This window comes from Manacus candei, unplaced genomic scaffold (genome assembly GCF_025592945.1).
Source record: "Manacus candei isolate 608988 ecotype Guabito, Panama unplaced genomic scaffold, ASM2559294v1 h1tg000063l, whole genome shotgun sequence".
Classification (NCBI taxonomy): Eukaryota; Metazoa; Chordata; class Aves; order Passeriformes; family Pipridae; genus Manacus; species Manacus candei.
This window is the reverse complement of record NW_026138111.1, coordinates 2,651,259-2,673,605: the sequence shown is the minus strand read 5'-3', so window position 1 is coordinate 2,673,605 and position 22,347 is coordinate 2,651,259. Positions and strand designations below refer to the sequence as shown.

At 44.4% G+C, this 22,347-nt stretch overlaps 1 long non-coding RNA gene across 1 annotated transcript; it reads left to right on the top strand.

The window, feature by feature from the left end:
- Window positions 1–17,796: 17,796 nt before the first annotated feature.
- On the top strand, window positions 17,797–21,522 carry LOC127478887 (uncharacterized). The gene is made up of 3 exons (XR_007907394.1): window positions 17,797–17,874; window positions 20,210–20,338; window positions 21,471–21,522. It is a non-coding gene; the product is annotated as an uncharacterized LOC127478887 (long non-coding RNA).
- The last annotated feature ends 825 nt before the right edge of the window (window positions 21,523–22,347 follow it).

Sequence of the window (22,347 nt, the reverse complement as noted above, 5' to 3'; positions counted from 1 at the left end):
CAGCAGCACCAATCCTCAGCCCCTCCACGCAGCTCGTGTGCGCTCGCAGCTCCAGGGTGGGAGGGCTCAGGGGAGGAGGGGGGCTCTGCACATATGTCCAGAAATTGCTGCAGTGGATGGCTTGGCTCAGCTCTCGCTGCTGTTTAAAGGCACATGAGCTGCATGTTAAATTGGGCATTAGTATTTGCCTGGCTCTCCAACATACAGCAGGTTTGACTGTGCTACATTCTACTGCTACTACACACAGTGAGGACAAAATGTAGGCAGAGACCATAAGCACAGAAATTACAGGACATCAGAGGCTGACTCTTGCTTCTCCTTTCAGATGACAGTTTCATAAGGGCAACTCCCTAAACCAGAACAGTATTAGCAAATTAGGATCATGGCTTGCCACCGTGCTTTGAGTTTCCAAGAAATGCTTGGTTTCTTTCTCAAAGTGCCAGCACAGGTAAATCTCTGGGCTTTTAGGCCGAGAAAAGGAAGAGCATTTGCAAACAAACCAAAAAAAAGAGGACTTTCCTCTTGCCTAACCAAAACACTCAGCTTGGGTGCCTGTTGCCAGCAGCTATCCCAGCTCTATAGGAGGTGGTTGTAAAGCCTCAGCACACCTGACACAGCGGACTCATTCTAGGAAAATAAAAGTGAATTCTGCTAAATCCTTAAATTGCTGCCTAAAATACCTATCAGCTGACAAGCAAACTATTGTCAGAAATGTTTTAAAACACAAGTGAGTGAGAGAGGAACCACAATACAAAGAAACTGAAGCTGTGTCTATACTGGCAAATTAAATTTCCCTGGGGCCATTCCCTGGCACTGAGACCAGTTGGCAAAGACCAACCTGCATCCATAGCATTAAACTCTCTTACTCTCCAAAACAGGGTGGCCACATGGAAACTGGTGCTGGGAGCAATCCCTGGCCCTTAGTGGTCCTGAATGCTACCCAATAATTGTTTGGGAGAGAGCTACTTTGGCCCTGATCAAAATGTGGCAAGACCTGTGCTAAAAATTTTGTGGTGTGGAGGATGGGGAGCACTGAGGGATATTCCTGGTGCTGTTAAATTTGGTGGTACTGAGGTTGCCTGAGAAATTCAACCTCTGCTATGGACAAGAAGAAAAATCTCAGAAAGAATGGGAACAGCTCCACCCTTTTAGTTTCCTGGTTGGGAGCATGAGGACATGTAAGACATGCAGTCTACCTTGAAAGCCTTGCTTGCAGGAGTCACAACCCTCACGCCATGGGTGGATGCTCACCTCCTCTGGAGTACAATCATGAGTAATTTTGCCAAAGAGAAGCTTTTTTGATTATTTTTTTTTTTAAGTATAACTTTTCCCATAACTTTTTTTGGTGGGTTTATAAGGCTTTGTTTTGCTGTATTTGGAAACTTTCTTATTGTTCTGCACTCTGCTACTACTAATATGTATGTACTTTTATCTCTCAGCCATTTCTAACACCATTTTCCATCTTTGAATTTCATTTTCATGTCAAGAGATGGTAAATATAAACACTGAATAAGATAGCTACAATATTTTTGTGACAGAGCACATCAGTACCTAGTTATTTAAAACAAAACAAATAAATAAATAAAAAAAATCCCTGCAGAGAGGACTCCTTGCTTCTAACAGCAGCTTCTTTTGTAAATCCAAACAATGCAGAGCAGGGTGGCCAGACTGGCCACGGAGCTGGGGCTGTTGTTTCTTAACGCCATGTGTTCAGTGGCAATGCTAGTTTCAATTATTCTCAGAATCGCTCATTCTCATCACAGAACTGACATTTCTTAGCAGGAATTTTTGTTTTTTAATCGGATCAGGTCCCTAATCCAGTTCAAAATACAGTCCTGTAAACGATTGTACTGTCACAACTGAATGGGCTGAAGACCAACAGACAGGACACGGGAGAGTGGGAGGCAGGGAAAGTACCAAATACAGAGTTTGCATTGAGTTTACAGCTGCTCTCTCTTTCTAATGCCTGCTGCTTTTTGGTTTTTGCTCCACCTGTGGATGAAAGCATATCCAGGAGAAAGTGAGCTCAGGATTTCACAGCTGTTCCATTGCTTGTTTTCTTTCAACTCTCCTTCCTTCTCTAGGCTTCGGTGATCATTTGTGCAGATAGTCCAATGCCCCTATATTCCTTTGGCAAAATGGTGCTTAGGCTTCCTCTTTCCAAGAAGGAACCACTCAGAAGGCAGGATGTGTTTTCACAGCAAATATCAGTTTCTCTTGCCTGCATAAGACTGGTAGATCTGGCCAATGCAACCACCCCTTTGAAAGTGAGTCCCCATTCTACCAGGACTTCCATAATCACTCAAGTTGCTTAACACTTCTTTTTTTTCTGTGTCCACCTTCACTAAAGGGATTAACAACTATCAGATGTTTAATGCAATTAACAGTACTGTTGAAAGGGGAAGAACTGAGAGTAGAAGAGAAGGAACAGATTAAGGAATGCTCCTTCAATTAAACATTTTCAGCTTGGTTGAGTCTTACAAAGATCACCCTAAAGTACTTAGGGATATGGCTGAAGCAATCACAGAGGTGTTCAGCTAAAACCAGCTCCAGGCATCTGTGGTTGAATTATCCGGTTTGGAGATTATCTGTGCCACAGATACAGAGCTAGCTAGGATCTGACATGGCTCATTACCACCAGCACCACATGAATAAAGCGTTGCATATTTCAGGGTCAGGCTGGGTCTGGAGATAGTCCAACAGCTTCCATTCAGGACAAAGCTAAGGCCTTCTCTCTGAAAATGTGGCTGGATATGAGCTGTGTACACTTGTACCTGTGTCATATTCCTTCTGATCTCCTGAAGAATAATCAGCTTAGGCACAGTGTGAGGGAAGTGGTATGGGTCATTTCAAATCCACTCATTATCTCCATGTAAAAAGCTGCACCTAACATGAGTCCAAATTAAGTCTAACTGGATCCAAGATAAGTCTGTAAAAAGCCTTGAACCATTTCTGTTATATGTTCTCATAGACCTGCATGGTTCCCTATATCCATCACCCGGAGTGTCTCAACTCTCCTGAGGCTCCAGTGGAGAATCGATGGTATCTTGGAGGATTTGTGAAGCTGCAGAAGACTGGAAAAGAGGCAAATGTTAAAAGACCTGGTATGGGTCAGATCAAAGTCATTAAAAGGCTGAATTTAAAAATTGCCTGTGGGACTGTGGTGGGTAGAAGAAACTCAGATGTGAAGTAGCAGCTCACAGGGGTTGGCCAAGAGTAAGTCACACTGAAATAAGTTAATATCTTTCTATGTTTTGTTCCAGCCCTGCCTATGTCTGTGGGTTTTCTTGCTCCTGGCTACTGGGGTTTTCCAGCATTTGCTAAGGATACAGATGATGTCACCAGCCTCAGTGCTTGGGTGGTCCTCATTGCAGCCCTCTTCCCAGGAAATGAGGTTGCTTGATGGTGCAATTGCTGCCTGGCACTGACACCAGATCCATGCTTCAATAGTAACCTTTTCTGATAAACTTTTCCCAAATAAAGGGTGATTTTACTGCCCCTTCTTGTTGACAAGGTGAATATGAGATGTTACACCAAGTATCAAAAGGATTTTACCCAAATCACAATGAAGTACAAGGAGACAGAAATGTTTAAATAAGGTATCTAAAAAACCCTCTATCTTTCCAACAATTACTCTAGAATAAGACAGAAAATTAAATACCCACCTTAAAGCATCTTTAAGTAGCAGTTTAATTCTGAGCTGGATTTATGTAGACATTAGAGTTCCTCTCTTACAACTGCACTCTACTTGTACACTAAGTAATTATATGGTACCTGATTGGGAAAGGTTGTGCAGGTATCATATATGTGTGCTTGTATACCCTGAGATATTTCTGTATCTATCTAGAAGAAGAAAAGCTACAACTCTAGACATTGCCTGGAGGAATCCACAGAATCACAGAATATGGTGAGTTGGAAGGGATCCACAAGGATCATTGAGTACAGCTCCTGGCCCTGCACAGGACCATCCCCATGAGTCACACCATGTGTCTGAGACTGTCATCCAAACACTTCTTGAACTTTGTCAGGCTTGGTGCTGTGACCGCTTCCTTGGAGAGCCTGTTCCAGTGCCCAACCACCCTCTGGGTGAAGAACTTCTTTCTAATATCCAGCCTAAACCTCTCCTGACACAACTTCAGGCCATTCCCTTGGGTCCTGTCACTGATCACCACAGAGAAGAGATCAGTGCCTGCCCCTCTTCTTCCCCTCACAAGGAAGTTGTAGACTGCGATGGGATCTCCCCTCAGTCTCCTCTTCTCCAGGCTGAACAGACCAAGTGCCCTCAGCTGCTCCTCATACGGCTTCCCCTGAAGGCCCTTCACCATCTTCATTGACCTCCTTTGGATGGTCTCTAATAGCTTAATATCTTTGTTATATTGCTTAAAAGTAGTAGGGATTTAATGAGAGATACACCTTCCAGCAAAAAACACCATGAAAGACTAATATGCTGTCCCCCCTCACTTTTCAAACCACATATTCTTTGTCTGCCACATCCAAGAAACTTCATTTTCTGATTCACCAATACTGAACAGTGTTCACTTCAGTATTTTTCAGTCCTTTAACTGATTAACACCTTATGTGTCACATACATGAAGGGAGGCTCAATTTCGCCCGTGACTCAGATTTTTCTCTTATTATAATTATACACCTACAGCAGAAATGGAGATTTCATGACTTTGTCACTGTGGCTAATGGATGTGTCTCTGTGCTGACAGGGATGTGAGTTATCCATCCACCTGTCTCCTGGCTATCGGAGAGACATAGAAGTGACTCATCTCAGGGGTACCAAGTCACGTCAGCTCCTTCTCACAAGTTCCTTCTTGTTTCTTTCCTCTTTGAATTTCACTCTGGATGATCAGGAAAATCTGAGACAATCAATCTCATGATTACATTCTAAGGCAGATTAAGTGACTCAGAGGATCTCACCTCACTGCAGATGCCAATAGCGCAACCATCTCTGTCAGAGCTGGTTGGTCTGGGCTCCCTTTTAGTCAATGGAGGGAAATAAGGCCCAATTCACCTTCACTGGGTTAAATATCAGCATTACCATGGGGTGAACCATGTTATAAAAGTGTGGGTTCCCTTGTTGACTCCTGAGACAGCCTGTATGATGACTGCATGATGTGGCATTGATGACTACACTGCATCCTGCCCCAGGTGAGTCAGAAACAAGTACACGTGCATTTTGAGATCTGATGAAATAACCTGCTCTGTCATCCAAATGTAGTCTCCTACCTCTCTCTGCATGACTTATTGCACTTCCTTTTCTTATATTTTTGCTGCATAAACAATATTTTGGCAGATCCACTGGACTAATTGGCATAGGGAGGTATCACATGGCAAATACGGGGCAAAAGGAAGTTCTTTTATGCCCACAAAAAAGAACACATTATCTATTGGGATAAAATGCCCTAGGCAGCCTTTTCCTCTACTTCACCCTCAAATCAACACAGGTTTCTAGTCTAAAGTAATATACAATCAAAATTTATACTTGTATCAGAATAAGCTGGACACTCTTCAACCTCAGGTCACCTTGGAAAGGCTCTCTGGAGTTGTTGGACTGATACAGCCAGTCCTCCAGTGCTGAGGCTGTTCCCACTGTTATGCGCAATGGGAAAATGCCAGGAGTGCCAAGGACATAAAAGCCTGGTACTCACTTGGGACATGGGACACCCATTCTGCAGATGGTAGTGGCTGCTGTGGTGGCGGGAGAAAGCATAAGGTGGTAGCAGAACCTTTGAAAACCGTCCTATAAACCAACTAGAGTCTGATTTGACCTCTTGCTTTGCTGTGATTTCCATCGTGGTGCAGCAGCCTGGCACGGCAGGCAGTGCACCTGGGAGCCCACGTGTTGAGCTGGGTTCCTACCGGCACTGATTTGGTCTTTCAAAAGAATAATTGCTATTTTGCCTATCTATGGGTTTACAGACCTAGTTTCAAAAGAGGCAGCATAGTATGCTCTTTTCAGGATCTGAAATGCTCCTTTGGATGGTTTCCCTGGGGGCTTTTTCATTTATTTATTTTGATTTATATACCCAGTAAAAGGATCATATCTAATCTCAACTCTAACGCCAATGGCTACTTTTAAAGTACAACTGTAGCATTGACCACTTTTGCTGAACACTCTTTCTGGGGAGAAAGAGAGAGAAAAAGAGCCTAGCAACAACAAAAAAGCCATAACATTTTAACAACAAATATTTATCAAATCATAACAAGTTGTTTCAGGATTCTAATGAATTTCAATGAAAATAGATTTAAAGAAGGATTAAGGCAATTTAAATACAATTATCAAAGTGCAGCCTAGATAGGTAGGTCAAAAAGACAGAATAAAAGTTCCAGAGAGTTTACAATAACTTTGCTGTGAAGTCTTGAACCAAACCAAACAATACGAATATTCACCGAGGAACACCTAGAAAACCTCATGTGATGTAATTTCTGAAACAAACCACCCTGAGTGTGGTGAACCCCAGTGTATACTACTGTGCTGAAACAACAAGATTCAGACCCAATGACCTCCACTTCTGAAACATGCCATCCCACCAATTTGTGGCCATACTGGTTTTGAGCAAGAGGCTGTCAGAAACTACTCTTACATCATAGTTAGTTGTGATTAATTTTTTTTGAGGGCCATTTTATAAACATATTTATGTTTGTAAAACATATATTATGCTTTCTTCCTTCTAGGCCATTAAAAGCCACATCCAGAACAAGATGTTCCATAACCCAGCCTTCTCATCCTTATTATCCACCTTGATGCTCTGGAAGAAAACCTTTCTTCTTGTCTTCCTCACTCTTTGATACAGTCCCAGAGAGCAAGATATCCATGAACTGCAGTTTGCCTCCAGCTGGTGCCCAGGGCTGGGGATGCCCTCCTCCCTGCTCCTGATTACACTGCACTTTGCAAGAGCCTCAGCTCCACCTGCTTCTGATGCTCTTGCCACTAGCATCAAAATGATGTTTTCCAATTTGATAAAACTGACAAAATGTTTCAGCTGGCTGAGGCTGTGGGTGAAAACCACTGAGGTGTTGGGTGAGAGCAGAATGGTGCAGGCGGCCCTCAGATCTTTCTTTCTGGCCCTTGAAATCATGCCCTGCAGGGCCCCATCCTGACATAAGAGGCAGGACCTTGTGCATAGAATTTTTCAGGAATGTCTCCATTAGTTTTAATTACCAGGCATAATTGAAGCACACATTTTGAATCAGGAACCTGGAAAGTTTTGATGAGCTCTATCAAAACTTTCGCAGTTCATCTCAAGGACTGGCATTACAATAAATGTCATTCTCTAGTTTATAGTCGTAATCCTGGAGCAAGAGCTGATGATTGTTAATTTTATGCTTTCTTTCTTTCTGCTTACTCATTATGTCAGCATATTTCATTTCTGTTACACTTTCTGAAATCAATCTTCCTTTTAATGTATAGTTCCCTATTGCCTTTTTTCCCAGTAAACAGCTGAAGATATAGTGTTGGCCTCTAACACATGGAATCCATTTATGATAGTTTACATAATCAGATTTTCAGTGCACTGTAAATCTGTCTTTAAATGCTTGCATTGCTCCAGGACTAAACTGGTTAAATTTTGGAACTGTTTTTCATCATTTGTGTACATTTCACTATTTAAAGGAACAATTAAGATGCTATTTCGGTGGGGCTTTAGCACCTTCTATGTGTCATTGATTATTTTTCCCCTAGTGGGAATTTCTACAAATGAATATTGTATTTCAGAATAACAACTACTTTGGTCATAAATATCTTCTAAGCTACTAAATGTCAAACTTTCTTTGGCAGTAGGGTAATTAATCTCTTGAATATTGTGGTTGACTTTTGCAATTAAAAAAAGTGATGAAATTTCGCAGGGAGGAACAAGCAAAACTAGCCAAAATGTTAACATGCAGATGGGTGATGACCCTATGAAACAGCTCTGATGGGAAGCAGGAATGTGCTCCCATAGGCTGCCTGTGGATTCTTCTCATGCGTTTGGTGCCCTGCTTTTAAGCTCTGAGGGGCATCAGGACTAACAAGAGCAAGACACAAGCCCAGGTGTAGGGCACTGCAGTCAGGGCTCTGAAGTGGTTCCTTGCCTCCGTGGAGGACCAGACTCCTTCAAGCAACATGGTTTACTCTGCTGTATCATTTGCCAGTGGGAAAAAAGAGCAAGAGGTAAGCCCAAAGAAGGGCCTGGCAGCCACTGAAGAAGCCACCAGAGGAGCCTGCCCAAGTTACCCAGGAATGTGTTGCTTCACTGCTGTGGGTTTTTGGAGGCTTCAGCTGAGTCATGGTTCAACATACACATGTACCACCTTCCCATGAAGAAATTGGAGGGTGAAACCCCTGAGCAGCCAGGCTGGAGTGTGGAGACACAGCTGGCTTGCTTGCATTTGCAAGAGTGGGTTTGACCAGCAGCTGATCCTTCCCTGAGGCCTGATATTTCTTCCTCTCCAGTATGAGGACAACTCTACAGAAGTTCAACCCTTTTCACAAGCTGAATTGCTAAATTGATTGCAGTACATCAACAACATTTTCTCATAGGGAAACACACTGACTTTGGTCCGTACTTTCTCATATAAAGCAGACTCAACAGCAAGCATTTTCAACTTGGTTTATAACTGTGCACACTGGGGTGTTATTAAATCCTTTTAGAAGCTGATTTGTGTGTGGAGAGTGGATAAAATTGCACTTGGATATATGTGGTGGGGGAAAAAAAGTTTTCCCCCTGGAGTTAAAAAAATGGTAACCCCCGAGGGAGTGGTGTCCCTTGGGGTTGAGCCAATGAGCGCTCCTGCAAAATATAAACATATCACACCAGACCGGAAAAGAAGGATGTTGTAGTTGTTGTTGGAGAGAGTGACCATGTTCTGAAGCCACGAGGAGAAGGGGCAGGAGCCCCGTTGGGGGCTAGCCCCCCCCAGCCCCTGGCAGGGGGGCTACAAGAACTTGGAACAGTGTTAAACTGGACCAGGTTCTGTAGCTGAGAGCTGAAGGAGTTTCTCCACTGTAAGCAGCAGCAGGAGATACTGAAAAGCGGCGGCAGAGCAGCAGTGGCCGGAGAACAGTGGCAGAGAGCCAGAAGGAGATAAGGAGCAACAGAAACAAGCATGCAGCCAAGCAGAAAAGACACAGAGATGTTTAATGGAGAGAGAGAGAGAGAGCTAAGCTCTACAGACAGAGGTTTGGGGTAAGAACTGAAACAAACTCCCCAAACCCTTCTGAGACCTCCTAGAGAGGAGGAGGAGATGGACTCCTACTTGAGAGGAGTCTTGGAGTGCTGCAGCACTGGAGAGAGAGGAGCTGAGAAGCTCAGACGTCCCGGAGCTGGACCAGGATGGCCAGATGGAATGCGGAGGGGGTGACCTTGCTCCCCCTGCTGCTGCTGCCAAGCTGGCAACAGCCTGAAACAGAGCACAGGAGCTCTGATAGAACTCTTGAGGCAAAGGCCTTCAACTGAAAGCTGCCCGAGAAGTTCTGACTCAGGGGTGAATCCCCTGAGGGAGGGATCTTCATGGGGGTCTTACACCCCATGATATGACGTGGTGAAGCGAGTTTTATCCCTACTACGCAGCCCACAGAAGAGAGAGAGACCGTCGAAGGGCTGAGGGGGGGAGAGGAGACCCCCCTTATGTGTAATGGAAAGAGATCTAGCTACAACAATCCAACTACAGCTGCTGCATGGAAGAAAAGAGACACTGCTGCCCTGGGAGTGGAAAGGGTCTTTCCTTCTCCCTTCTGGACTTTTATTGGAGGGAGAAGAGATTGGTCCATTGTAAATACTGATTTATCATAGGAGAGATAGTTAAAATTATGTATATGATGTATTGTAATATTTATTTGTACAGTGATTGTAATATAATTCCCTTTCCCCCCATACTGAGTCTTGTGTTTTGTCTGGAAAACCCATCTCACACTGGGTTGAGATGTGGGAGGGAGGCCTGGACTCGGGAATTGGATTCTGGGAGTCTCAAACCACCACAATATAGCTTGTGAGTGTGGACAGATGTTAAATACAAAATGTCCAGGTTCAAGGCTGGGAGATAACAGATTTCCAATGCCACAGCTGGCTTTGGTTGTTCCCTGAGATAACATTACCTTGCAAAACTATGAGTAAAGGAACAAATGATGGTATGGATTTAACTGGAGCAAATCCAATACAACTCAACTGCAGTTGGGTGAGTTGGGTAAATACTTACCCAAACAAACTTGCTTTGTTTACCTTATACCGATGCACAGGATTTAGTCAAAACAGTCAAACAAATGTCTATTTTGAAGCATTTGGTCCAGGTAAAACCCTAGGTTTGTTTTGGAGATTTATTTTAGACACATAGAGTTGCATAGATGAGGAGCAAGCTGGGAAAAGAAACAGGTGGTGCGGAAGGGAGGAACAGAATAGAGGAAATGAACAGAGGAGAGAACAGAGGAAAGGAAGGAGCCAAGTCTGAAGTGAAAGCCTGGTGAAAATAAGTCAAAGTATTTGCACCACTGAAAACCAAATGAGAAAAACAACCTGATAGAGGCACCTAAGCTGTGAAGGGTTCAGAAGGCTCGTGTGGACAGCGAGCACTACTGATAGATGCTGTCCCTGCCAACCTGGTACCAACTGCATGCTGATGTTTATGGGACTTCAGCATGTGTTTTGTCCTTTAAAACTTAGGAACAAAAACACAGGTTAGAAACTGTGGCACCAGCACATTATTAAAGTTATGAAGTTAAAAACTCCAGAGTTTGGAAGTACTGGAAAGGCACATGTTGGTGCTCTCTGCACATGTTCTCTGTTGAGTGGCCTTTAACCACACACAGGACTCACGCCAACAGCCCTGCAAAGCAGGTTCAACTGTGCTGGCCTTTCTCCAGTGTTTGAAACCCATCCCTTGTAACTGTGGGCTGTGGCACTTTACTGAATTCAACAGTGCTGGCAGGTAGGAAAGTTGTCCAGGAAGTACCTGATGAATTTACAGAGCTTTCAGGGCTGGATGGCCCCATAGCTGTTGAGTGTTAAACTACCCTGTTAGATACAGACACAAATTCTGCCTTAAGCCTTGAGTAGTTTCTTGTGCTGGTGTCCAGGACTTTGCCCCTAGAACAGAAAAAAAAAAAAAAGCACATTGCTTAATTGAGAGTGTATGATCCTTATTGACTGGGTGGAGCAACACCATGAAGCAAAGCAGGTCAGCACCCAGCAGTCCCTGAGCTGCTCACTTTAGTCCCCTGTTTCATATGTTAAGCCATAACTTTGTCCTTATAGAACAACATCCAAATTTCTCCCTTGCATTGGTTCAAGCTGGATGTAACTTTGTTCTCTATCCATGGGATGTGAACTGTGCTAAGGAGTAGTATGTTGTAGCTAAGGCTCTGCATGCTGCTGTCAGCGTGGCCTTGACCACTGCCCTAAGGGTGCTGCCAGTAGGTGGGGTCCAAGTGGAAATTTTGATTGCTCACTCTACCTTGTTTGCTGGAGTTTTTGTTCTTGTAAGGGAATTCTATGTTTTTTGAGGTGGGCTCTGGAGGACTTTTCAATGTGATTGGGGCATAACAGCCAGAAAAGACCATCTGCCCACAGAATAATTATTTATTCTAGAAGGGAGATCACAGGAACTGAGATATTTTTTACTATCTGTTCATATCAGGAGTGTTTCTAAACAGATATGGATCTGAGCTAGGTTCCCACATTCACATACACTTGAAGTTCAATGGAACCCAAATCAGGCTGCATGGTCAGGGGCTGAATATTCATTCATGGCCATGGACAAGGCTGAATATTTAAGTTCCTTGAATCAAGGAAGAAGAAAAATGGGCTTGGATAAAAACATGTGTGTGCAAGACAGAAAGAATAATTGATGGAGTTGGAAACTCTGTTGTGCAGCTCTGGGTTCATCCCTGTTTCCAGCTCCAGCATACATAGAAGGGCTGTTCCCAGCTTTCCAAATCAGGCAGACACATTGTGTTCATGAATTTGTTCATGGATTAGTTACTGTGTGCAGAGTGCTCCAGCTGAACATCTATAAAGTTAGGCTCCTTTTGCAGAGTACTTTGATACGAGGGGACTGGCTGTCTTGGGGGATCTCTAATAAGCTGTGTTTATTGTGAGGCTGCTGGTTGCAATCTCATCTGCACAGATTTATAGTGGAGCTGTTACGTGAGTGATTGTGGGATTTGCATTTTTGCACATATGGAAATGTGGAGTTCACATTGCTATGTGATGCCAGCCTTGAAAATCAGAGCTGGAAGGAAGGAATGTGGGAAGGAATTCGCTCCGAAGTGAGAAATGTGGATTTTGATAAGGGAAGCACCATCAGTCATTGCCTAATGAGCATGAAATGTATTCCTGATACTGCGTAAATGTAGGAGGCTCTCTGGTATGGTGATGACAAAGCAATGGCACCCTTTTACAGGACCTTTTATAGGAAACATCTGAAAGGACTTAGGCTGCATCTTCTCAGGATGCTGAGCCACTTGAGCAGCTCCTGGCCTGGGAAGGGGACCCCTCAAGCCATGCACTAGGGCCCAAAGATTAAAACATCTGCCCTGAACGCACAGGGAGGGAGTTGGTGCTGAGTGAGGGACGTGTGCTGGCAGACTGGTTTTGGAGCTTTTCCTCACTGTGTGTATGCTGAAACACCACATGTACATCTTGAAGAGCCTGTTCTACTTGAAAAAGAAAGAAAAGATGTCAACTGGATGTCCCCCATGCACACTCTGTTAGATTCTCTGATTGGATAATATATTGGTTGGCAATAGACTCCCTGCCTCTCTAGAACATCCAAGACTTAAATTAGCTACTACTGATCTATAAATTTTAGGGTAAACAGTTGAAGTAGAGTCAGATTGGCAAACCAGACCTTGGACCCACTCAGTCAGAAATATATCTAACAACAAATTCAGGTTAGAGATTTCAAAAGAATGAGGTAAAACACAGACAGTGTGACGATATTTGTGCTCTTTCTGTTTGCCAAGCCTTCAGGGTTTCTCTTTTCTCCCCAGCCAGAAGATTCTCAAATTTAACATTTAAAGTGGAAGTGGAAGTGCTCCTGTAATTTAAATGCATGTGTAAATGTGATTTCCTAATTAATGATGAAGCTGAGCAGTTTGCTGAAGATGTCTCAGTTCTAGTTTTTAAAGTTGTATTTATAAACAAATTGCAAATCTCTTCAAATCCATAATTATCTGTCACAGCTGATGAGCACTGAAAATATCTTCCAAGATATTGTTAACCCTTAAGAACTGTTTAAGCTGTGAGTTGTTATACCTTTGTAACTTCAAACAGGGAACGTTAATATGAAGTTTATATTCACCACATGACTCTGCAAACTAGATTTAAGGGAAAGAGCAAACACTGTGAAACTGTGATAAAATCTGGAGAGCTGGTGAAAGCATACTTGCATAGACAGTGTAGAGCCAAGTGTGAGACACCCTGTACACTCCCATCGGTTGTTCCTGAACATGAATGGCAAGCTGAAAATGTCAGTTGGCTGTCTCAAATGCCAGCTGTGCCCACAGGCTCATCTCTCAGCACTTCCCTTCTTACCTCTGAGAACTCCAAAACATGCTGAATAAGCTGTGGGCATCACCCCTTCTAGTGCTGGCAGGGAAGTTGGGAGGTGGGAAGATGGAAGATTGTACCCAGCTCCTCCATATGTAGATTGTGCCTGGGGCAGCCCAGAGCAAGCCCAATGCACGCCCTGCCACGCTTCTCCAGAAGGACCAGTTAGGCAGTTGTCAGAGCTGTAACAACATTTCCTTATATTTTTATATTACTATTCGTATAAAGGGCAAAAATATTGCCCCAGCTCTTGGATATTTGAGTAACATGAAGACTGTGAGAAGGGTGGGTGCAGCTGTTCCTGGTGTCCTGCCTCAGTGCCCCTCAGCGGAGATCCTGTTTGTCTCTTCTTTCAGGATGGATATTTGGAAGATACCTTTCTCTCAGTTTCATCCAACCTGGATAATGTCACACCTCCGACACCATAGCCACCCACAGATACTCTGACCAACTGGCTGGACACGTGTCCTGCTAAGTGTGCTACACCTGTCGCAGCAGAGTTCACTTATACCTGAGTTAGAAGTGGGTGAAAATATGGCTGCTGGTCCAGCAGTAAGAGTGGGAAATATGAAGGGCTACAGGGTTTGATCCCTATCCCTGAGCCTGGTATGGCCCTGGTCAGAACTGGGATTCAAGCATCCATCCTGCAGGAACGTTGTTTCATGAGCTTTTACGTAGCTTTTACGTAGCTCACACTGGTCACGTGTCCTTGTGCAATATGGGATGCTCCAATCTATCCCTTTGAAACTGTCAAAAAAATAGACTCTGAAATGTATTGCTGTGTATTTAAAAGTAGAGTTACAGAAACAAATTCCGTCTCATAACAAGGATATTTCTGACAGACATATTCCTCAATTAGTGCTATTTGGTTATGTGGTAATAAAGTTAAAATGCCAGCATAATATCCTTCTACAACCTCACTCTTTAGACTTTTGATAGTAAAAGAACAGAGCACTTCAAGATAATTTCCCCCAGCTAACCCTTGGCCTTGAGTATGCTGCAGAAAACATTATAGTGTGTCCAAATAATGAGAATTACTGCTGGCAGTACAAGGAGGAGCTCAGCATCAAGGACAACATCCAGTTTTATCATGCTCCCATCTAGCCTGTTAAAGATAATAAAAAGCGACTACTCCAACCAGAAATTTTTCTTCATCTCTAGTGTTTGAAACAGTAATCTCAAAAATGATCCTGAAGGCTCAGGGATGACAAAGACCTTTGCATATAACAAATATTTTAATAGTTCAGTTTCCAAATTTATTTCTGGCCTACAGTACATACTTCCCCCCCCCCCCAAGTTTGTGTTGAACCCTGGCTGTATTTATTTTGGGATGAGGAGAACTGCATGATGCTTCTTCTCCATTTCTGAGACTACAGTCCAACGAAGCAGATGAAACAGTAACATTAACAGTAGTGTCACTCCTTGTTCCTCCTTTAGTTCCTATCCTGTGCTTGGCTGAGCAGTATAATCTTTCTCTTAAGCCTTCCAGGTAGGAACCAACCCGTGGAGCCCCTGATTTCTCAGACTGAGCCCCCAGCCTTCCCCAGCTCCTGCCATGGGAGAAGAGCCATGGCACCCCAGAGCTGCACAGCTCAGAGAGCACACAATGGTAGGAGGAGGGAACTGAGGTCTTTGCAGTGCCAGAGCATAAGACATTTCTTCCATGAGGCAAATGTGGGTTTGTGGTTCAGGAAAATTTTTGAGACCTGGCTTTTTATTCCCTGGAGTTTCCCCGGTTTTGTAAACCAAAAAGCCATGCACAGAATTGTTTGGAGAAAAGGAGTTGAAGTCTTAATTTTAAAGTAAAACCTGCATTTCCAGATGGAGCTCGTAGATTTGTGACCTAAATCTGTGGTGTGTATTAATACACCCAAAGTGGTGGCACAAACTTGTTTTACAAAGACAGCAAAGCAAGGCTGAAACGAGCCCTACCTGAAGGCAGCAGCACAACTCCTGTGGGCCTCAAGAAAATGGGGTTTTCTTTAGGAATGGAGGTGGATGAAGATCAGGGGTGGGTGGAGTTCAGAGGCAGATAAAGTCGTGTTTCTAGTGAAGCACAGCTTCCTCTGGCTAATCCCCCAGCCAGCACCACATTTCTTGTAAAGGCAGACCTGCCTGAGGGAAAACTCCTACTCTTGCCTGTCACCTCTGTTTTCCATCTCCTGGGGATGAGTTCAGGAATGCTGCCCAAAGTGGAACCCCAGAGGCAGATGGAGAGGGAGGGGGCAGAGAGCAACTTGCAACATCTCTACCTGTCCCACCTGCAAAGTCTCAGCTCTCCTCACCACTTCTTTTGTCCATGTATGGGAGCAGAGGGGAGTTTTGACCATCACCCCCATGTCTGGTTGGTGAAGTGTGTAGTGGATTGGTTAGAAATGCGAGGACATATGAACATGGCTAAGGCTATGGATGAGCTGCTAAAGTATAAGACGCAGTCTGACTAGGCCCATGAGAAAGTCTGAGATAGCAGGGCCGTGAGAAAGCAGCAGCCAGCAGCGTCCTTGGGTATCCTAAATTGAGCTGAGAAACAGGAGCTAGGCATTACCAAAACAAAGGCACTTAACGAGCCACCTGTGTAAACAATGGGAAGCAGTTAAGATGATATCACCACCTAACCGAGTACCAATAATGAGCCTGATTTCTGTAATATTCATGAACCTATTATAGAGTGTATATTAAGCTACTGTCAATCTACAATAAATGAAGTTCCTGGATTCTCACATTGAGGTGTCTAGAGCTTTCCGTCGCGACGTTAGAAGTGCAGGGAGCCCCTCTCTCCCAGGCTGTTGAGGGACAAGGGCCCTGTTGAGGGAGCTGGATCCTAGGCAGTGCCATGAGGCAAATCAGGGAGGAGAATTTATGTAGGTCATGTTGGTTCATAATTATTTGCTGGAGGACAGGAAAGTAGGCATGGAGGGGGAAGGACAAAGTAACCACACTTTGGAGAGGGGCTGGATTGTGTTATTAGGCAATTGGCAAGGGCCAGAGCGATCCTGTGGCTTCATCTTTGCCAGCAACACTGAGAAAAGCAGCAGTGTGGCCACTGCCACCACCTCTCCATCACTCTTTGCTGCTCCTTCATCTCCTTCTGCTAGAGCAGCTGTTCTCTATGTGGTGAATCAGATGAGAGGGTATAACTCAGCAAAAGGCTGGGTTTTGGTGTTTGTTTTTGTCCAGAAAAAACCCAAGTATTTTTCAGCCAGATTAACCATCTGAACAGGTTTGCTTTAAAGCCATGCTAGCAGAGCAAAAGCACTGGCATAGGTTGAGGATGGAGGAGGAGGGGCAAGGACCCCAGCTGAGCACACAGTGAAAACACAGAGGAAACCCTGGGGTTTCCCAGTTGCAGAGCCAAAGCCAGTTCATTTGGAAAACTAATACCTCTCTCAGGCACATGGGAAAGAAGTTCAAAGCTGATCTTCAGATAAAAATTTTTTTTCTCAAATTTGTATAATTATCCTTAGTCTGTTAGCACGATGCTTTGTATGCCTTCCACCAATATTTTTCCATAGATTTTTCATTCTTAATTAAATAAGAGTTGTTGCAAAAGGACAATGTCTACAAAGCTGAGTAAGAAACAAAGAAATCGACATTAAAACAGCCACAGTCGATGAAAGGTGGTGAATTCACTGTAAGTGAAGGAAATGCAGGAGAGACAGGTAAGCAAACCGAAATAGGATGACTCACTGCCTGGCAGATCTTACTGTGAAGATGGTGGGGTCCATCCCCACCACAACTTCATTGCTGTTGGCAGAATTATTCTAAGCCCTATGTCACCCCCATGCTCGGGGTGGCCAGAGGTGTGTTGGCCCAGGTGCTGCAGCAGGAAACAGTCACCAGTCCCATAGGGATTTCCCCCACTGTCCCCAAGCTTGTCTTGTTAGTGTTATCTGGAAGTTCAGGGCTAAGGGTGCAGCTCTGTCTCCCAATTTCCTTCTGCATGCTTGTGTGACCATTGTTTATTGCTCATGCAGTTCCCAGCACATGCTCCATATTCGGCACTTACAGCTTGCTAATTCCCTATAAGTTTCCCTGATGGGGACACAAACATTATCTGACCATGCACTTTGACACCCAAGATAAATGTTTCCCTTATCTGCTGATATTTTCCTTACCTGTAAGATTGTAAACGTTCTTTCTGTCCATAGGGAGTGCTGGCCCATTACTTTAAGTGGGCTCTGTGATGTATCCTTGGCCTGTTGCTGGCCCATGGCCACGGGGAACAGAAATGCTGTAAAAGGGGGCCACAGCCAGACAGCTGCACTCAGCACGTCATTGTGAGGGCGTGCAGAGACTGGACATGGTGCTGAGTTTGGGGAGATACCCCCTCCCTTTGCATGTCAAGGTATGTGCTTCTCCAAGGATGCAGGATTTGGCTCCACAGAGAGTAGAGGAAATCAGCAGGGAGAAGCTCTGGGAATGAGGGGACGAAGGACATGGGGTGAGAAGGGCGGCTGGGGCAAGGGTCACAAGGGGACAGTGTGATTTGAGGGATGACAGGGGTAGAACTGGCTTTGGTGAAGGGACAGGAGGCCTGGAGGGGAGACTGGAGTGTGAGCTGTTGGTGTGGGCTGTTATGGGTGAGAATGTTTGGTGGGTTGGTGGTGGTTTGAAGAGTGTGAGTGGTTAAATAGGAGGGTCTGTTACAGAATCACCCAGGCCGAAGACCTGGGGAAGAAAACTTCCCAGCCACAAGTCCAGCAGCAGGATGGTTTCAATGGACCGTAGTGATTGCTCTTCACTGGGAATTTTCACTTCAGATGTTTCAAGGCCCCTTGGCAGCCATACATACCCTCAACCAGGAAGCCAGCTGGTCCTTGCCTGAGCTCAGAACTTGTTATCTTCAGGCAGAGGGCAGAGGGAAGGAAGAGACCCTGCCAGAGTGTTGGGATGTCGTGATTGCAGCCATCAACCCTGTGTCATGCAGCCGTGGGATACCCATCACAGGTGGAGGCTAAACACACAGTGAGGGCTGCGATGGGGCTTCACCCTGGTGGGGACCAAGCTTCAGGCATGAGGGTGATGCAGCATGGGCCTGACCCCTGCTGTCACTTCCCGTCACCAATCCCTCATCCTCTGGCTGATTTCTGGACCCAATCCAGCATATTGTGTGTCTTGCAGGAATTGGCAGGCTTTGAACCTGCAGCTTCCTCACTTGGAGGGATGATGACATGATGAGGTTGACAACTGTGCTGGAGGGAGGGATTTAATGCACCCTTCCGGCGCTGTATTAGTCACAAAGGTCACATCTATTAACAGACAGAGCTGTAGTGCGTGGCAAGTGGGTCACGTGTTACCAGCTTCTTGTTTCCACCCAGTAATTCATGCTAAAAGGGAAGTAATGTAGTGTCAAGCAGTTTCTCTGGGACCAGAGGTCTCAAGGCAGGGAATGTTGCATCCATCCACTGGTTAACAGGAGCAGGAAGCAGAGGGGGGAAGCTACCAAAAGACTTTGCCTATATAAACTATTTACTGAAATTCCCCAAGGGGAAATGAGAGCAAGAAGGGAAGCAAGAATTGCTCAGAGAAACTTTTTTCCTACTGCCTTTGTATTTATAAGGAGAGCTCTGGCAGATCTTGCTCCATGTGTGCTTTCTAACAAGATCTCAAATCACATGTTGGGCATCCATGTGTCACTACCTGTCTACACAAGCTAGAATTGCCACAGTAGTGGAAATGAAATGAGAAAACTCAATTCCTGCTAAGGAACATGTCCGTAGGGCAAGGCTTGGGTTGCTGCCGGAGGAAGAGTTGGCAGCAGCCACCACAGCTGTGGGAAGAGGTTACCTCCCTGGTGGTGGTACAACTATTACTGCTGCTGTGTCGTAAATGAGATCAGAGATCTGAGCTGGCTGGAAAATAACTTTTTTTCCTTTTATTTTTTCCTTTTTCCCCAGTTTCAGCTGGGTGAGTTTTCAGCCAAATCAGTTCCCCAGGCCAGTTCATGGTGCAGCTGCATGTTGACTTGTGATGGCACGACATGGAAATAGCACAAAAATAGACTAAAGGCACAGATGGGAGAGACTCTTTCAAAAGAGAATGCTCACCAGACTGCAGCCTGAATGACCTCTGAGGCTCCTCCTTCCTAACAGTTAACAAAAGCTTTGTTAGGCAATGTCCTCAGCGGCCATGAGGCTTTGCGCTGGGGAAGGTTTGCTCTTCTTCCAAACATCTGTCTTCATGTGCCAACTTCCCCTCCCCACTGAACATGTGCAAGAGGAGCAGATGTGATAAGGAAGACGAACAGGAGGATGGATACTGAAAAGCTGGTTGAGACTCACAGATGTAAGCTCCTGCTGCAGAAATGCATCCTTAAATAGTGGGGATCAAGGAGTGGTTTATGCAGAGATTCCCAGCTTTGCAAACTGGGCATTTGAGCAGCATGCAGGAGAGCAAACATGATACAAAGGTACATACAGAGATGTCGAATTGCAGTGTCAAAACCAAATTGCTGCTGAAAAGAAGAAACAACCTGTGTTGCTGAGGGCTAGTGGAATTAGGACAAAGAACAGGGCCAGGTGAGGTGAATGGGTCAGATGTTCATGAGGTGCTGTGCGTCCATCTGTGCATGCTGTCCTGGGTTCACCGGAAGAAAACTGAGAAATCCTAACAAATTGTGTGAGAAATTACATTCCTTGCATCTGAGATGCTGGTTTCCTCACAAGCATTATGTTTAACAGGAATCTTTCTGAGCCCCGAGCTGAAGGACGTTTTTCAGTGAGCTGCTTCCTTGTGCATTTCCCAGTGCACAGCTGATGTGAACAGACGTGGCATGTCACAGCCTGGAACGATTTCCAGTCTTGGTGCAGGTCAGCAGCTATGCCATGTCTGCAGAGCAATTTGGCACATTTCTAGTTTAACCCAGTTAATCAGATCAGCTTCTTAAAATAATTTTTTTTCAGCACTCCAAGAAAAGCAGTCTACTTCAGCTGAAAGAACAAAAGACTCTTCTCTCAGAATGCTGGCCATAATGTGAGCACTTATTGAGAAACTGCCTGTAGGAGTCGTAAACCAAACAAAGCATGATCAGTCCTACAGAAAAACACAACCTCAGAACAGGAAAGGCTTATTTCAGGGTCATTACTCAAAATAATTTTTGTCTGTATGAGAAAAAATTGTGATATTTAGGAATATGTCCTGGAATGTGAAGTATTCTTCAGTTCTGGGAAGCAACATATTTATTCTGCTGATTGGTGTAATAATCAGTGTTTTGAGTAACTAATGAATAGTGGTTCCTTCCATTTAAAAGGAACACTTGGAGGACTTGTATCTTAAATGTGCATGCCCTTAAGGAAAATTGAAACTCTTGGCCTTTTGGGAGGCTTCATGGGCTTGCCTTGGGGCCATTTCTTACTACTGGATTATATCACATTTGAAGTGGAGGTAACACTGCTTATTTCAAAGTGCTTATTAAAAAGATTGAAAAGATTGTGCTGTGGGCAATACCTACATAGTAGTTATTGTTTAGGATCTTGCAGACTCTACAAAGGAATATCTCTAAATTCTGAATTTACTTGGATCTGATCAGGATTGAAACCCTTCGGATCTGGCTGATAGATAACAAACACAGATAAATTGCAAATTCTGCCTGTACAGACTCACCTGTGCTGTGTCTCCCGTTATCTTGGAGATATTTGACCCTGAAACTCCTCACTTAACAGCTTGCCTTTATGTCTCTAGGGCTTAATCTGCTGGAGTCAGTGGAAGCTTTGCTCCTGATTATAGTGGGGCATGTTTGGGCTCATCCATCAGCTCCATTGATGGAGTTGAAACTGCAGATTTTCTTCTGCATCCTTATCTACACCTTTGGACTGCAGTTTAACTGTGCCAGTTTCACCCAAATCCCTGACTTCACTTCCTGTTGTGCTGCATGCTGCCACTTTATCTCCCTTTGGGATCCCCCTATTTACTTGAGTCCTATCTTACCTGTTTGCACTCCAGGTAAGAACAGCTGTGCTGGTTTGGACCATCTAACCCATCCCTCTACTCTACCTCCAAAGGATCCATAAGCAGACTCATATCAATCAGTCATTGTAGCTTCCAGCTGTTTACAGCTCACAGGATTTCCTGAACCTGCTGGGGTTTGCCTGTGGCATGGACCCCTCCAAACACTTGGGTGAGCATGTGAGTTCCTTGCATTCTCAGTGTGCTTTGGAAAGGACCTCTTCAGCAGATCCACTGCCTGCTGCATGAAAAAATTCTTCCTGATATTTTCTTTGATTGTCTTGGAGACACAATCAACACTCGATACTTACCCACACTCTCTTGTGTTATTAATGATTTCATAGCTTTCCCTGTACCATGTCCCCATCTCACCTCTTTTCCAGCTTGAGAAGTCCTACTCTCCTGCACTGTTGCTTGCACGAAAGTTGGGTCACACCTTTGCTCATTCTGTTATTCTTCTCTGAATCTTGTCCATCTTTTTTCTATCCTTTCCGAGGGTCAGAATTGCATAGAGTATTCAAGGTGTGAGTGCAAAATGGATTTACACAGTGGAACAGTGATGTTTGCTACTTTATTGGCTTTTTCTTTTGTAGTAATCCCAAACATTTATTTGTTCTTTGACTGTTGCTGAGCAGCGATTTCATGTTTTCAAGAAAGTGTATACAGTAGTTCTACCAAGGCCTCCCTCCTGAGTAGCACCACTGAGCTCAGAAACCATTATTTATGCATGAAACTGGAGCTGCTTGCCCTTAAATGCATTCATTGCTTTATATCTGTCTAGACTGAATTTAATTTACCATTATTTGGGCTGGTCATTCTCTCTCTTAAGGTTCTTCTTGAGTTCTTCACCATCTGCCTTCATATTGCCTACCAA